Genomic DNA, 18,945 nt, shown 5'->3' on the forward strand with positions numbered 1-18,945 from the left:
CAAAAAGGGGGACGCCCCGGATCCCAAAAAAAAAAAAAAAAAAAAAGAAAGAAAAGAAAAATTGTTGAATTGGCTCAAATCATTTCTGTATGGCCTCTAATATCTAATTCATTAGACTTTTTTTCAATTATCAGTGGTTTTGGGCAATGAAATATAGTCAACATGTACTGTTAGTCACATAATTTATGCGAGGAGGTGTGCATTTCTGGTTCTTATTTAGTCATCTACTATACCCATTTCCGGAAGAGTTTATTCATAATTCTTGAGCTAGCCAATATCTATTAAACTTATCGAGCCTAAAGTTAAGGGAAAACATGCCGTCTATTTGTGCGTCAGCAACATGGTACAATTTCGGGAAACAAAAATGCAGTCACATTAAGTAGCCATGAGACACATTGGACCCCTTAGTGGCAGCGCCCATAGAGAGTGAGATTAGATAAAATCTAATTTTTGGATATGCAACTTGAGGGTTTCGGAAGATCTTGGAGGGAAGATTCATATACATGCTTGTGCTATTTAGAGAAAAGATTTTTGAGGAAAGGTTTTAAAAATTCCCATGTAGACGAGAAGGTTGAGAGGTTACATAAATTAAAAAATAATTTACGGAGAGTGGTGACTATTCATAATATTTTCAAAAACAAAAAAAACTTGGCTTAATTATGATTGAAAAACAAATTGTGATTTGATGCAATTAACTGTGGTAAGACTAACACTTGCCAGAACTATCTTAAGAATGAGGAAGTACAAAGAAGGATATGTTCTCATCATTGCATTCAAGAAATATATAATCTAGTGTGACAGAAAATACACACATATCCCCAGAAACACTCTCTGACTGTATGTCCGTGCATTGGCTTTTGAGACTGTGCTTATTACAATTAATAGAAACTACCTATTAAGAACTTACTGTTTCCCAAGCGCTGTATCAACAGTTTATAAGCATTATTTCTTTTAATCTTCATGGTAATCCTATGAAGAAGATAGTATTGTTATCACTATTTAACAGATGATGAAACTAAGGATCCAGTTAAGAATCTTGGCCAACATCAAAGAACCAGTAAGGAAGGAGTAAGGGCTCGACCCAGGTGCCTGGAGCTTCACAGCTCTTACACACTGCACAGGTAGAGAGCGGTATGTTAGGGGAATGCCTGGTAGGTTGCGACCAATTCTCATTAGGAAGAGCTCTGTGGTGGCAAATCAGCTTTAACGTGTGGCTTTAAAGATGTGAAGAATTTCTACAGAAACAGAGAGGAAGAAAGGGGTTCCACGATGAGAAGAGACAGGAGACAGGCACATAGATGAGAAATGCAGAAAATGTCGAGTCATCTTGTGAGAGTGAGGGTGTATGGGTGAAAGGAAGATAGTCAAAATGTGATAGGTGATGCAACTGGAAATGTAATCACCGAATGTTATATATCATATGTAATTTGGACTATATTCTCAAGGCCAGTGATTCCCAGGAAGTGAAGACAAGCGAACTTGGTCAAGATGTATCCTAAGTACAGTAGACGCTATCACGTGAGATTCACTATCGGAGGGGACCAGTGTCAATGATGGGAAGGTATCAGTGCCTCATGTGGATAAATGCAGCCTGCATTCTCCTCCCCAGAAATGCCCAGTAGAGGCACACTGCGTCTCTGCTCTTCTTTGGCTGGGAAACAACTCTCTTCTGCTCCCAAGAATCTTTTATCATAACCCTTTTAAATGTGCAAACCAGTCAACCGGGTGGCCTTTTTAAATGTGGATTTTATTTCAGTGGGTCTGAGATTCTGCATTTCTAATAAGTTCCTGGCCGCACCCAAGCTGCCAATCTCAAGGATCGCATTTTGCAAGGCAAAACTTGGGTGCACAGCCCGAAGAATCACTTAGCAAACTTCTCTCAATTTGGAGAGATGCTTCACTTGCCTCAGTCAAAACCCGTTCCCGCCCCAAACATCTGTTCTGCCCAAAACATTGTTCTGAAACACTTTCTCTGTGTTCTTTAAGACAGGGAAGGATACCCAACGTTCAAATGTAGTGGACATTTTTACATAGGCACTGAGTTTTGTTTAAGATCACATTAATTAAGTAAATGGCATAGTGCCTACTGGGCTGCAGGCATTATGCAAAGAAAGTAATTTATGATATGATTATACTAAATCATAATTTTAAAAACAGGAAACCTTTGTTAAACCATAAGAGCTAATAGGAGAAAAAGAAGTGATGTCACTCTAGTCCCTTTCCTAAATATGTGAGGAGAATAACATACTTTTTAAGGAGTTCTTAGTGTGTGAGTTCATGCAGAAGCAAAGTCGTACAGTGCAAATTCATTGAGGAATTTTGTCACTGTAATTCCTGGGTTTTCAACCTCGGTGAAAATATACTCAGTTCTGACGTTTAGGAGAGCAACTCATTTCTCAGATACTAGAATTAGCCAACGAATGTCCTGAAGAATCTGTTTTTGAAAAACCAAATGAAATGATAGCAGCGTTAGCCAGTGTACGGTGAGCCTTGGTTATTTTTCAAGATGGACCTACTTCGGACTCCAGATGTCATCTGGAGTTTTCACCTTATTATATACGCATTTTTTTTCACCTTATTATCCATGAATACAGTAGAACGTGTCACGAGGTCATCTAGCACTGCACTTACATCTGGCACAGAATGCCCTGCAATTTTTCTGAAAACCTACGGTAAGTAGATTAGTGAACATTCCCTGGTAACATATTTCATTATCTCAAAGACACTTAGGGACGCAGGGCATCCAAAAAGAAATTGCTTCCACTTCACTCTAAATCCTTTCCTTTTGTTCTGCTCTCATCCAACACAGAAAACATCTGCTCACCAGCACCCACATGATTTACGGGGAGTACCCGATTATTGCTGTAAAGCACTCACCCAGACTTTGCTTCTTCAGGTTAAATCTCACCTCCTTAGCCTTTCCTCAGAAACTCCTTAGCCCAAGAGGTATTTCCTTGTTTCCCTTCAACATCAGATAGCTTCAAAATTACGTACTTCACTTTACTTAGCGTTGTTCCAAGTCAATCATGGGACTCTTAAGGACATAACCAGTAACAGGATAGTGAAAGCCGTTGCTTTGTAGAATACGCTCCTGTTTCTACATCCCAGAATCCTATTAGTTATTCGCTACAGTGGATATCAAGAGTTCAGCTATCACTTAGGACAGGCCTATTTATAAATTTATAGAAATGAGAGTTGAAATCTACCTTAAAGGCCATCTGGTCCACCCTTCTCATACATAAATTCTGTACGAGAGCCCTCACAAATGGAAACTACCTCCTCTTCTAGGTCACAGGGTTTTAGACTGAGGACAATTCTAATTCTTAAAAAATTCTCTCAGGGCTTCCCTGGTGGCGCAGTGGTTGAGAGTCCGCCTGCCGATGCGGGGGACGCGGGTTCGTGCCCCCGTCCGGGAAAATGCCGCGGAGCGGCTGGGCCCGTGAGCCATGGCCGCTGAGCCTGCGCGTCCGGAGCCTGTGCTCCGCAACGGGAGAGGCCACAACAGTGAGAGGCCCGCGTACGGCCAAAAGAAAAAAAAAAAAATTATCTCAGTTAAACCCAAATCTGCTTCCACTTAACTATAACTCGTTAATTTTAGTCTCAAAGCATCCCTGTGATTTTGTTTATAGTCACCTACTATGTGCTAAAAATCTACAAGTCCTTCAGCTGAGGTCGTAAGCCCCACCTGCCCCTCCATCCTCTGGACTAAACCCTGTCAACTGTGGGAAGAGACTGGGCAGAGGGTTGGCTTCACCACGTAGGACCGTGGCTTTCCTCGCTCTTGACATCGAGCTTCAGTCAGGACAGTGAAGGTCACGTGAGCTTCTGTGGCAGCACGTCACCCTGATTATGTTAAACATAACATTTACTTAAACCTTTGAGTTTTCCTCTACAAAAACGCTTGTTAAATTATTTTCTGGAACAGTTTTCCCCTGCTTACCATAGACAGTTGTTTCTGTGGTTGAGGGATATTGAATAAGCATGATACCAACTATGTTTCCTACCAAATTTTTGATAAACCATCAAACAGGAAGGGCTGAAGACAGAGGACATGAATCGGCTGTGGACTCCCCCCCATAAGTGGATGTACTGAACAGTCACTAAACCTGGTTTGGAGTTTGGTCATTGGCACGATTCCGAATTCACCTTCACCACTTCTTTGCCCAACTACATTTCCTCCATGCTGTCACCAAGATGACTTTGCTAGGCTTTGCCAGATACCTTGATTTTTTACATTGACAAGTTTCTACCATTAGGATCTCCATGACTATGTTGGGTGAACCTATGCTGATTCCTATTATCAATTGCTTTGATTTTTTAGAAATCACTGAATATACTTTAAGAACGTAAAATAAAAATAAGAGTGGTTAGTAATTTTGGCCTACGTTTTACCCCCAGCTCTCTTTGCCTGCCTGATCACACTTTAAGAAATGAGAGGGCTTCCCTGGTGGCACAGTGGTTGAGAATCCGCCTGCCCATGCAGGGGACACGGGTTCGGGCCCTGGTCTGGGAGGATCCCAAGTGCCGCGGAGCAACTGGGCCCCTGAGCCACAATTACCGAGCCTGCGCGTCTGGAGCCTGTGCTCCGCAACGAGAGGCCGCGACAGTGAGAGGCCCGCGCACCGCGATGAAGAGTGGCCCCCGCTCACCGCAACTAGAGAAAGCCCTCGCACAGAAACAAAGACCCAACACAGCCTAAATAAATAAATAAATAAATAAATAAAGAAATGAGAGAGGAAACACCCTTGATCGATAGGAATAGGTTATATCTTTTGGAGCAACACTGAGTGTGAATGCACTTTTGCTCAATTAAGCCTTAAACAGCTGATGCGGGCCAATGTGGTCCGTGCACTAGAGACCCTTATTATATCTAATATAAAAGAGTTAATTGCTTCCTATGAAGCTCAAATCAGACAGAGAAATGTCTAGTCGGACTAGTACTGAAATAAAAGTAGGCGATGGGCAGCGTTGTGCTTTTGCTTGGCTCTGTGGTGTCTCAAGAAGAATATTCATTTACTTAATAGGCCACACTGAGGCATGTGTCCTCCAGGGACTGCCACTCTTACAACACGTGGACAGAAATGCAATTTTCTCTGCAATTTCTTAGATGGATTCAGTAAAGATCTTTATTAGTCTATAGGGTAACAGTGTTTCTGGGCAGTGTTGCCTGCTGCATTTTGGCTTACACATATTAAACACATTCACATATAAAATCATGCTTTCAAAATAATCTGAAATCATTCACACAGTTTTACATTAAATGACATGATCATGTAAGTCATAGATAGAACACTACAGTGTGATTTTTCTCTTAAAATCGTGGAAGTCAAGGGACTACCCTTAAGGTGACCTTTTGTTAGAAGAACATTGTCACTACTAATAAACAGGGAAACAAAAATTCTCGTGTATTTTGAAGGTTTTATTTTGGTTCCAAAATTGAACTTAAATTTCCATTAAAGTCATGTAGTGCCGAAAGGGAATCCTCCCAGCAAATTCACAGTTTACTGTTCAGCTCTTCACTGCGAATTACGTTTACTGAATCTCAAAAGCAATACAGTGGAAAAGAAGATTTAAAAACATAAATAAGGCTAGATTGTATCATTAAACTAGATCCCACCAACATAACTTGATAGGGGAAAAATACGTATATTTTAGTATACAATTATGTTTGAAAATTTGATTGCTAATGGGTTTTTGTATTCACATAAAGGTCAGATGGGCAGTTGTTTATGAGTAATCCGAAATCCCTCTTCCAACCAGTTTTATAACATCTATTTACGTTAGACATTTTGCCGTTTCAAATGTTTCTCTCTCATGGTTTTTTTCCCTAAGAGCAATGTGGTACATTTTGTTAGCTTTGTACTTGTTTTCAAAACCCTCCTTTATTTTACCGGAGAGCTTGCAATTAACCCAGTTCTCTCTATTGAGAAGCATCTTTATGATAACAGCTTTCCTGGCAGAGCTTTTGTTAGGCAGATTTAAAAATCAAGAGCCCATCCAGGTTGGAAAAAATCCAGTCATATTAAAGTTCAGCAAATCTCTTTCAAGGTCGTGTCTCTTAAGATTATAGAGGTTTTCTTCTTGTGAAAAGATCGCCAAGTCCTTTCCCACACCAAAAAATAAAAATAAATTTAAGACAACACCGTTAACCTGTTTTACCAAATGTTGGCAGAAAGGCGGAGCTTTTCCGGTGAATTGACAAGGAAGAGATTTTCTGCTCCCTTTGCCACTTTGAAGTTTGGTTGTAGGAAGGGCTAGGCTTCTGTCAACTGCCCTACAGACACGCATGCAGCCAGGGCAGGCCAGCGATCCAGCTACGTGAAAGCCCTTAATAGTCAAAGGGCATGGTAATTCCCTCCATCTGCCTTTTCTTTCTTCTGAGGCGAAATCTTCACCTGGTGTTTTTGATTCATGCGCTGTAATTACGATGGCTGCCATCGGCAGCCCTGTGGAGGACACCACAGCCTCGCGGAGCCCACACAGCATACTGAAGCTTGTTAAGCGACCGTGTCTGATTTTCGGGCCCATTTTGCAGCTCTCCACAGGCCTATCTAAAAGCATCAGGCCTCTCAGTCTTGCAGGACAAGTGCATTGTCTTTCTAAATGTCTCTTCCTGATAAGCAAATCCAAATATGGTTGATTCACTGTGGCTTTGAAGGCACAGTGGGGAACTTGGCTTGCATGGGGGATACAAAAAAATGCTTAATATTATCACTTGGTATAGAGCTAAAGAACTCAATTTCTAATTCCAATATGAAAACCTTTGCTCCCCAGCTATGATCAAAAGTTTGAAATTTAAATCAGGAGTCTTGAAAGCTATTCTAACTCTCAGAAGGGCTGGCTTTCCGACACATACAAAGAGGAAAGTGCTGTGCTTGCATTAGGATCTGAGTCAGGGAAAGCTCACGTCATTTTAGAAAATGTAACACTTGCCTCTTTCTGTTGAAATACTGTTGAGAATCTTCCGTGTTTTCAGTTCATTTGTTTCATTGTATTTCCCATTATTTCGATTATGATTAGGGCGGGTCCCATAGTCCTTTTTTGTTACTTTATATGCCTCCTATTGTTTTAGTGTTTCCGCACTAATAACACCTGGCAACATCCAAAAACATTTTGATTTATTTTCATGGAAGTGCAAAAGCGGCATCAGAAATAAACGTAGCAACACCCTCATTCCACAGCCCGTCGGCCCTGTATCTGACACACCGTGAGTCCAAGGTTTTTAGTTACCCTCAAAATAATTGCCAAAGTGGGACTTCCCTTCTTTATTGGTGTGTCGTTGTGAAGAATGTTCTGGCTCTGTTTAGGGTACTAGGAAAATAAATGATGAAGAAAATGTAGTGGATATAAGAAAGTTCCATTTAGGAACCGAAACCTAACCTCACGCGCAGTGATTTGCAAGTGGTGTTTCTCGGTACCTGAGGCAGCTCTTCACAGGCCACGCTTCTTATATCCTCACCCCACATCTCAAGTACATCGTGCAGGGATCCACGGAAGAAATTCGATCGCCAGTTTGCAAGGGACTTGGGGCTGGCAAACCGTTCTAAAGTTAATGCCTAAACAAAACCCAGCAATAACCTGTCATTCCTTGTGTAGCTGGTTATCCTGGTAGTTTCTGTAGGCAGAGTCATTACTTGCACGCTCACTGTTGGTTTCGTCTTTCAGTGTTCACTTTGTCCCAAATGAGAAGTTGTGTGATGTGTCGCATCCGAATTCTCCAGGAGGGTGGGGGTGGGGGGACGGGAGGGTCGATGCCCCTTACCGAGTTACTGAGCCATCCCCCGAGTGGCTGGTGCGTCTTGGTCACGGCAATGGTAGAAACTAATGTTTCCTCAAATGGTGAGTCAGAAGACAAGCAATACACAAACGAACAAACAGCTAAATAAATAAATACTGCGTCTCTCCAGTCAAGAATTATGATCGCTTTTACTGCTAAATATTTCTCAACCCTCTAATCATGGTGTTCACCATTGCTCACCTTGACGCTGCTTCCATCTCCCGATGGATCTTTCTGCCCCTAGTCTTTCCCCTTTATTTATTTTCTATTATTTATATAGCTTTCTTTTGGCCACGTGGCACGCAGGATCTTAGTTCCCTGACCAGGGATCGAACCCACGGCCCCTGCATTGGAAGCGCGGAGTCTTAACCGCTGGACCACCAAGGAAGTCCTCTCTCCCCTTTAGATTCATCTTCCAAACTGCTACCAGAGCAATCTGAGTACAATGCCAACCTACCATGTCCCTTCCCGTTTAAGTCCTTTGGTAATGACAAGCTGGCCCCCGTCTGCCTTTTCCGCCTCTGCTCTCCCTGTCTACCTGCCACTCCCACACATGCTTCGGACTCCAATAGCCTCAGGGAGGCTGGTTTGACCCAGACTAATTTAATCCGCTCGTTAACTTTGTTAGGTTCGGGTTATTAGCTTTTGCTGGCTCGGAACGGTGAAACTCGTGTTTTATCACCACTGTTTAGATGGCTTATATTCATACAATATCCTAGTAACATCCAGGCAGCGAGCCTTTACTGAGCACTTATTATGTAATAGGCACTGCACACAGTCTTGAAGGCGTGAGTGTATCCTCAAAGAGCTCGGAGACTGGCTTCCAAGCAGGTAACTATAATGAATGGGGTAAGTGGAGACATGTACAGGGAGGTCATTATGAGAGGACCTTACAGGAGTCTAGAATCTCGAGGAGTGGAGAAGAGAAGGTGTGCAGGAGTAGCTTTGTAGAAGAGAAGACGCTTAAGGAACGAATAGAAGGCAGCCACATGTAGCCCGTGTGTTGTCAGGCATTCAAAACAGAGGGGAAAGTGTGAGAAAGTTGTCAAGGTAATAAACAGTATGGCACATGGAAAAGACTAGAAATTGGAGGTGAACCTGGAGAGACAGACAAGGTGCCAGTCGAAGCCGGTATTAAATGCCACGTGAAAATACCTTCAGGTGGTGGGAAACCATGGAGAAGTATGACCTGGAGATGACCGGGGCGAGTTGCGTGTTTTAGAGAGATCACTTTGGTACCTACGCAGAGGAAGAATCCACTGAGCAAAGCATCGAAGCTGGGAGACCCAGCAGGAGGTCCTTGTCACACCAGGGTGAAAGACGGCAGAGGTCTGATATGGGAAGGAAAGGGGATGGAGTGCAAGCGGGAGTATTTGGCCATTGACTGGAGATGGGCTGTGAGAGAAACAAGAGGCGTCAGAAATGGCTACTGTCATGGGTGACAGAGAAAGAATCAAGGGACTTCCCTGGTGGCACGGTAGTTAAGAATCCACCTGCCAATGCAGGGGACACGGGTTCAAGCCCTGGTCCAGGAAGATCCCACGTGCTGCAGAGCAACTAAGCCCGTGCACCACAGCTACTGAGCCTGCGCTCTAGAGCCCGTGAGCCACAACTACTGAGCCCACAAGCCACAACTACTGAGCCTGCGCACCTAGAGCCTGTGCTCCGCAACAAGAGAAACCACTGCAATGAGAAGCCTGTGCACCGCAATGAAGAGGAACCCCCGCTCGCTACAACTAGAGAAAGCCCGCGCTCCGCAACGAAGACCCAACGCGTCCAAAAATAAAATAAATGAAAAATTTTTTAAATACAAAAAATCAAGTAGTAGGAATATGTTACTATTAAAAAACAGTAGTGGGCTTCCCTGGTGGCACGGTGGTTGAGAGTCCACCTGCCAGTGCAGGGGACACGGGTTCGTGCCCCGGTCCGGGAGGATCCCACGTGCCGCGGAGCGGCTGGGCCCGTGAGCCATGGCCGCTGAGCCTGCGCGTCCGGAGCCTGTGCTCCGCGACGGGAGAGGCCACAATGGTGAGGGGCCCGCGTACCGCAAAACAAACAAACAAACAAACAAAAAAAAAACAGTACTTAGTTCCTTGTCACATATACTGCTTATAGTCAATCATTTCTATAATTATGCTTCCTAGAAAGTCATACCTTTCTGAATGCATCAGAAATGGATTAGACAGTCACAGGGTCCAGGACCCAAGCAAAGGAAATACAACACATGAATCAGACAGAAGCCCTCTCCTCGCTGGAGGGCACATTCATAAATACCACAATGCAAGGTAGAAGGAGCGAAACACTGCAGGAAAGGGACACAGGAAAATGTGTAGAGGTCAGTGGGAGAATGGTTACTTTCTGCTGGGGCTTCAGCAGGAGTAATGGGTGCGATAGTGTTTGAGGAGGCTCTTGAAACTCGTACGGGACTTCAGCGTGTGTAGATGGGCCTGAAGAGCTTCTGGGCAGAGGGAACAGCGCAGGTGGCTACTGTGGTGAGCTGGAAGAAAGGAGATGAACTCCTGCATTAGAAGTGTGTGGGGACACAAGTAGCAGTAAGTCAACTGGATTATTACCTAATGACTAGGAGGGGCAAGAAATGGGTTCAAATAGGATGCAGCCTGGGTGCACGGTGCGAGCACATTTGAAAACAAGAACAGGAGCAGTTTGGGAGCTTTCTAGAGCGGTGATGTTGGATGTAAGGGGACAGCCACAGCTGAGGTATTTATCCTTCATTACTGTAGAACCCCTCCATTGAGTCTTACCCAGAGAGAGGAATCCACTTTTAAATCTTAAGGCACTTTTACATCAGGTAAGGGCAAGCATGGAAACTGCCCTCTGTATTCTTGGTGAGTCATGGTGGGAAGTCATGCTGTTTCAGTTGGGGGGGTTGGTTTATTTTAGGTAGACGTTGGAAGGAGGAGTCCCACGGGCCACTGGTCCATCCTGGGGACAGTTGGGGGCACTGCCACTTCGCAGCTGTCTCCCTGCATGAACTGGACGCAGTCCCTCCCTGGCCCCCGGCCAGGGCCCACATAGTGCCCGGGGTTGGGTTACGGCTTTTATGATGTCAAACTCTGTTCCCTCTGTTCCCTCTGTTCTTTGTAGGATTCTGTTTTTATCTTTTTTTCTTCTTTTTTTACTGCTCCCTTTTCCTCCCCATCCTAAAAGAATTCTCTGGAGCTTACTGGCTGCTGAGGTGACCCCATTGTCACCACAACATTCCTTTCACAGTGTTGAACTGTAGGAAAGACAAAAGGGCTGAGTGCCTGGGGACAAAAGGACACCCCAGGAGAACAGAGGAGTCCTGTTCTCCAGACCCGGCTGCTGAGGCCAGCATCTCCCTGCCCTTCCCTCCAAGCCCACCCACCTCCCCTTCCTTCCTTTCCTTCTCCTGCCGTCGTTGGTGATTTCTGATTCAGTATGTTAGACTCTACTGGCGTGACGAATTTGGTCCTTGAGCGAAACATATTCACATCTGTATGTATAGGTTTAACCCCGGCACTCGCCACCGTGTTTCCCTCATCATCGTATATACAACAAGTTGCAACCTTGTGTTTATTTGCCTAGGCGTTCGCAAGTAAAATCTGTAGAAGAAACTGGGAACGAGAAAGAAAGAAGACACACTGTATCTGCAGTGTCTGGATATGTGTTTTCAACTCGTGGCTGTAGGCTTTGCAGTGACCACTTATTTTCAATGAAGTCTCACTAGTAAGACAGGATGCAGGTGAGCGCTCTGCTATTGCCGTGTATTATTTCGCTAACATGGGAGCTTCTCTCTGGCGTAACCATAGGGTAGCCTTGATAATATGTTGATAAGAGGCAGAGCTACGAGGCAATAAACCTATCTATGTTTTGTGACTTTGGGGATTAATTGAGAACCAGTATTCTCTCTGTATTTCCTCGAGGTGACTTTTATGGTTCACAAAGAGAGTAAGGGAAATAGAATAGAATCTCCATTTTTCAGTAACTCGCACTGTTCTCTGTTACTGCTATTTATTCTCTTTCTTTTCCATTTTCTTTCCTCTCTTGAAAAGAATATGTTAAAGCATATATGAAAATGGGAGTCTGTACAGAGTTTTGTTTTTTTGCTCTTAGGAATCAGAATTCTAGAACTTAGGAGCGGATAGTATGAGAGCAAAGTCTTAATCAACCCCCCACTTTATAAACGAGGAAACTGAGACACGGCAAAGAGAAGCAACTTGAGTCCTATCAGAGCTGAAGCTGAGTCGGAACCCAGCTTGTTTGACTTCCCCCAGGACTGGATAGTGTCATGGGATGGTGTCGCAGTGTTTGGGAAAAGACCCTTGTGAGTTGCACAGGGAAAGAAGACACAAACGCCCACCTTCTCTTCTGAATTCTAAATGTTTTGAGGTGCAGTCCTTTCCCAGAGTCAGTTCAGGCTGATAAAACTCTGATGTTTCACATTCTGGTTCCCAAGTCATTTTTGTTTTTATTATTTTGACTTTCTTTTCCCTTCTTTATAGATCTGGGTTTGTATATGTTCTGCTGCATTGCTGGGCTGTTATTATACATCAAAACTAGCATAAATCCAGAGGCAACAAATTAGAAATATTGACTTTTCTGTTGGGCTGATAAAAACGGTGGTGTGTGAGTTAACAAATGTAGTTTTAATATTATAGCAAATGTAACAGTGCCTGCTGGGAGATCCCTGGAAATACAAGAAAAGAAAACCTTTCTAAATTGTAAGAATCACAAAAAGATAGGATGCAGAAAGATCAGCTTTTTCTTTTTACAGGGTAACCCCCTAAAACAGGATTTAGAAAGCCAGTTAGGCACTATTTTCATATATATATAATATATATATAAAATGTTGGAAGCCTCTCTTTTCCTAGTAGCTAATGTAACATCCTTAGGAACGATAATTCCTCAAGGGAGACCGTCTAACTGCATTACTGATTTCTCAGTTTTAGAGCAGCAGCAATTAGATAAACTTGAAACCACTGGCCATAATCCTCAAGGTTGGATCTGATTAATAAAGCAAGTGATAGCCTGCTGATTCTAAAATAAAAAGCTAAATAAATACATGTTGCCATTTTCAGCAATAAAGTAGTAAGCAGTTTGCAGTAAATGTGATTGGCATAAAACAATACAGACACTAATGTTGAATGCATTCAGGAAACGGCTATTGCTGTCGAGTTTGCAAAACGGGATGGTGCTTCCACGAATGTATCTACAGTTTAAAGCGATTGAAGTAGGTTGACAGGTGCTCTCACAAATTATTCATGCCGTATTTAAATTCTCACAGATTATTCATGCCGTATTTAAATTGTGTACCTAACTCCTCGATAGCGTATTTATTTAATCAAAGCATGATCATTTCTGACAATTATTTTTATAAACTTTCATGAGCTATACCAGAAAATACCCACAGACACATATTACTTAGGTCGTGTAAGCAGTGAAAAAGCTGACACAGCTATTCAAAGCGGCAGAGGAACGGAAGGGGTTTAGCGCATTAAGACACTGCCGAATGCTTCCTTAGCTGGTAAATGCCTGGGATGATAACAGATGAGTACAAAGAAAAGCTTAGGGAGGTTATTAAATTTTACTACTAGGACATAAGTCTCTAACGCGGCGTGCTCTGACTAGGTCTATAGATTTTCCAGAAGAATCACAACTCAATGGGCTCTATTTGGGTGAACTAATCAGAAGTCTATTAGGAGTTTGGAAATTCAAAAGCCCTCAGGAGCTGGCAGATAAGGCCACTGAGTGGAGTGGTCTGTGGAGACGGGCAAACTGGAACGCACTTGCCCGGGATAAAGGCAGTTGACGGAGCCAAATATTGCTCTGCTAGGATGCAAGCGCGGGATTGCCGGATCTGACACTTCCAGAAGGGCCAGAGATTAAGATTGTCCTGTGAGATACACGTATCTTTCGTTGTTGGCAACTAAGTTATTAAAACCAGCAATAATACCTGTATGGACTAGAGTCCGATGGGAACTGCCTGTTTGCAGGACCATATAGTGATATATACCCAGGATATCTGTATATTCCATGTACCCTGTACCGTGATCCCTAGTTGAATAATTTATGGCCAAAACCATTTTGGAAGCAATCATACAAAAACACCAGCTCAACCATGGTATAGCTTGGACTTGGGGGAAATAAGACATTTCTTTGAACTTAGAGTGAGTTACCTATATATGGCACAGAGGGAACATTTCAGGTAACTGTGGTCCTTCATTTTCTTTTTTTTTGTCAAAAGGAAACAGTAGTAGCACCTTAGGGGTGCTAACCTCTTAGGGCTGCCATGAGGATTAAATGAGTTATATCTGTCAAGCGCTTAGAACAGTGCCTCGCATATAGTAGGTGCTCAATAAATGTTACCTATGAACGCTCTTATCATCACGAGTAGAACAGAAGTGTGTCCCTTGAATGTTAAAAGCAAGATGGTATTTCCAGAATGTGGCAAATTCATTGCAGAGATGCCTCTTGCAGTGTAACTGCTACCAAAGGGAAAATAACAGTAAGGTATCCAAGTAATTTTGTGATGGTGAGTTGGGAAGCAGCTCAGAGGGTAGAGGAAATATTTCAGGGTTACAATGAAGCACAGCTTCCAATAATGCCTTTTTGGACAAGAAGGTAATTATCATAGTAGACGGGCTGGCTTGGCATGCGGTCATGAGGAGTGATCAGGTAGTGAGAGTGTGTATGTGTTTGTGTGTGTGTGTGTGTGTGTGTGTGTCTGGAAGTGAGTGTCTTCAGCTTTTCTGTGAGCTTTGGGGAAGAGATCCTTTTTTCTGTCTGTTTTCTCTAAGACCCTTTACGAGACTGAGAGACAGAGATAAACAGAGACAGATGCTGCAAAGCCAAGGAAGTCTGCAGATGTGCACAAAAGGGAAAGCTCTCTTGCCTCTGTTAGTTTTCTAGCCACGCTTCGCACACATAGCTCTGGCTACTGTGCTCAAGTGTTGGTCTAAACACTAGTGATCCCTTCAGATCCCAGCTCCAGGTGGATGGGGAAAGGTGGTGTACAGGAGCACGGAGAGACTTCTATTAAAATTTACAACTGTAAGCGTTCGTGTAAGTCAGGGGTCTGCAGACTGAAGCCAGGAGGCCAGCCCATGGCCTGTTTTTCTACGCCTGGTTTTTACATTTTTAAAAGGCTGTAAAAACAAGAGAAATAGGCAACAGCGACCATATAAGGTCCATAAAGCCTAAAATACTTACTCTCTGGCCCTTTGTCATTTTCACCTACCGTTAGCTTGAAAGGAAAGAGGAATGTTGGTTTTCCTTTATAATTTGATGCAACTCAGCTGTAATTTAGAGACAAGTCACCCTTCTTATTTGGATGTTGTCCTTGTTCGTATATTACTTCTTTTTAACCAGAAGGCAGAAAAATGCCCAGGTTTTTTTTTTTTGTTTTTTTTTTTTAATGTACCTTCGATTGTACCCTGTTGTCTTCAAGAAAATTCAGTTCAGTTATCCAAGTGAGACACTTTAGTTTTGATGGTATGTACATGCTGACTTGCCACTAGGGTGGCTGGTTCTTGCTTGGTTGTAAAATTATAGCACAAACGCTTTTCATTGATCGCAATTTAACAGCCAATCAAGGCACAGCTTTATCCCCACGATTTCACTGTGCCTTTCCAATTGAGAAGAATAGCGGCTGTAATGGGTACTATTATGGCCATTGTGTTCCTTCCAGATGAACTCTGGGACGAAGCTGGAGCTGGACAAGTTATATAAACGTCTGCAGCTAGGACGTTACGGAAAGAATTATGTAACCTCCCAGGATATAAAGATTTTGCCATAACTTTGCGCTCACGGGAATCCCCTCTAGCCCATAAAACCTGTTGTATCTGCAGAAGCCTCTTTGTAACAGAATACTTCTTATCGTGATCATAGTTTTCAGAGCCAAGAAATAAAGTCTGAGAAGAGGGAAAAAAATGAGGTCTTGAGATTAGAAGTTGGAATGGTTTCTTTTTGAATAACTAGATTTGAGTTTGAAAGTACATTTCAACTTTTCCATGATTAAAACCATGAAACGACTTTAACTCTGTGGCTATTTTTTTGAGACTCCATCTTGATGCATTTCCCCCCCAGGGTCTCTGCATTGTCAGTAAAGCACTGACATTTTGTTGATTTTTTTTCATCTTTCAAATTTAGTCATCTGTTTCTACCTTTGTGAGTAGTCAAGCGTTTTAGCTATCCGTTTTTATCATTTGAACTCTCAACAGTTCTGTTTTTAGAAAACACCAAGGTCCCCAGGATACAGAAACATAATTTATGAGCCTCAAATTCCATTTTATGCAGGGAGCATGGAGGTGTTATTTTTTTTGATTTTTTGAAATATAGTCGGTTTACAATGTTGGGTTAGTTTCAGGTGTACAGTTATATGTGTACGTATATTTTTTTACATTCTCTTCCATTACAGATTATTACAAGATATTGGGTATAGTTCTCTGTGCTACACAGTAGGTTTTTGTTGGTTATCTATTGATATATAGTAGTGTGTATGTTTTAATCCCAAGTTTCTAATTTATCCCTCCCCTCTTCCCCTGTGGTAACCATAAGTTTGTTTTCTATGTCTGTGAGTCTATATCTGTTTTGTACGTAAGTTCATTTGTATCATTTTTTTGGATTCCACATATAAGTGATATCATATGATATTTGTCTTTGTCAGGCTTACTCTTCACTTAGATAGATCATCTCTAGGTCCGTCTATGTTGCTGCAAATGGCATTATTTCATTCTTTTTAAGGCTGAGTAATATTCCCTTGTGTATATGTACCACATCTTCTTTATCCGTTCATCTGTCGATGGACACGTAGGTTGCTTCCACGTCTTGGCTGTTGTAAATGGTGCTGCAGTGAACATTGAGGTGCACGTATCTTTTTGAATTAGGCTTTTCTCCAGAATTAGGGGCTAGATTACAGAATCATATGGTGTTAAATTAATTAAATGAGGAAGTCATTAGACAGAGGTGGCTCCAATACCTCAGCAGCCTAATAAGCAAACCCAAACCTCAGCCTGAGATGCCTCAAGGTTAAGAATTCAAAACCTAAGGACAGCTCATCACAAAGAGCCAGCTCATCTTTTCCAAACAGGGCAAATGCTTAAGCTACAGCCAATCGAGTAATTTCCTTGCTTTACTTTCGAATCTTCTCTATAAAAGTCTTCCCCCCATTTCCTGTGGGTGGAGCCCTCCTAACCACTTACCATATGGCACTGCCTTATTCGAATCTATTTGCACTCAAATAAACTCTTAAAAATGTAATATGCTTCAGTTTATCCTTTAACAGAGGCAAGTGTGCTTAATACACAGCAACGTCAAAGAAATTACTTTAATTCTTTCTGGTAGTTTACTCCATTTTAGGGGTTTTACTTTTACTTTTCTCATCTAACAGTGGACGGTGTTACATTTCAACCGTTTGGATGAGCATATCATTAGAATAGACGTTCTTTGATAACACTGGCATACAAGGAATTAAGAGTGATATGTCCTTATTTCATCATTACGGATATGTGTAAGGAAGAATTCCAAATTGTCAAGTTGCCATCACCAAAACCAGTGAATGTATGCTCTGGCACCAGACTCTAACTGTTGAACAATACCAGGTGTGTAATCCATGCTAACTTACTAGACCAAACTGCCTGTAAGACAGTCCCTGCCAATCAGAATCCAACTCCCTCCGTCACATTTACCACAAACATCAAAAAAATTACAAAGCAAGCGATGCTAATTCAACCAAAAATTCATCCCGCTTCTGTTCCTTCCTCACGTATTTCTTTATATTGGAAATTGAGGTTTAGACTAAGGGCAAAGGTGTCCTCTTAGGTTTCTGCCCACATGCTTCCCTCTCCTTCCTAAAAGACACTACCATTTACCCCAAATAACGAACTTAAAGTAATGTTTGACAGCTTTTACCTCAGACGACACAACCGATCAGTCCTGGATTAAGTAATTCAGCCCAACATTGTTGATTAGACTTTGCTAAATTCAGAAGAAATTTCATAGACCAGTGTCCCAAACTCATTAAAGTTGAGGTAGACATATGAACAGAGGAAGGGGGAAATTACATCAAATTAGGTAAGATTTCGTGGAATAAGTGACACTTGATCTGGGACTTGCAGAATAACATTGTAAATGCAGATACAGCGGGAAAGGCAGTTCCAGGGGGGTTGAAACAAATACAGGAGAGGCAGAGACACGGAGAGTGTTGGGTGTGGTCGCAACAAATTAAGACCACTTTTACTGCACTTCGGGGTGAGAAAAGTCAGAAATGGATGTCAGGCTATATCGGGGAGCTGGTGACAGTGCTTCTGGGAAGGTTTTTCTCACCACTCCCCAGCCCCGACTTTAATCCAAAAATCGGCTGGAATTTTGTCCTTCGCTTATGCTCCCAGACTGCCCCAGCCAGCCTCTTATGGATCTTCCAAAGTAGATCCTTCCAACTCTGCTGCCAGCACATAGCCTAAACCCGGGCCTTCAGTAGCCGCCTACAAGTTCTCCCTGTGCTACGACTTTCTCCACAGTTATCTGTGGACCAAAGTCTGATCGTATCAACCCCTGTTCTCCCACCCCATAAAAACCATCATGGACTCAGTGGCTTTCCCTTGACCTTAAGGTAAAGACCTGAATCCTTTCCTCCTTCACACAAAGCTTCCGCTCCCAACCTCGCCCCCTCTACCCTCCCCTCAGCACCGCTGTACTGTCCCCTTGAAGGGCAGGGCACACTGGCCACCTTCCCTTCCCGCAGTGGAAGCCTCTTGGCACAGATTTTACTCAACTCACCGTCCCCTGCCCGGGAGGCTCCTCTGTAGCCCTCCCGGTGGCCCCCAGTTCCCCCCCACCCCCCGCCTTCATTCAAAGGACAACTGAAAGGCCACGTCCTCAGGGAAGATTCCCCGCCCCGCCACCGATCCCCAGACCGGCTCTGGGTCTGAGGTTCCCTTCAGAGGTTCTGTGTTCTCAGGGTTCAATTGATCCTTGCAAACAAAGAAACACTTTTCGTGTGCGTGTGTGTGTGTGTGTGTGTGTGTGTGTGTAGAATATCCATGCAGTTCCCTCCACTCTGACGGCTGAGAGGATAAATATCTCATTGTGCGTATGTAATCCATTCAAAGCAGACCCTCGGGGAAGCTCTGCTATGGAGATGGATGGAATTGGTGCTTAATTCGCAAGCAATGGGGAGTCAGAAGTTT

Source organism: Neophocaena asiaeorientalis, unplaced genomic scaffold (genome assembly GCF_003031525.2).
Source record: "Neophocaena asiaeorientalis asiaeorientalis breed wild unplaced genomic scaffold, Neophocaena_asiaeorientalis_V1.1 scaffold267, whole genome shotgun sequence".
NCBI lineage: Eukaryota > Metazoa > Chordata > Mammalia > Artiodactyla > Phocoenidae > Neophocaena > Neophocaena asiaeorientalis.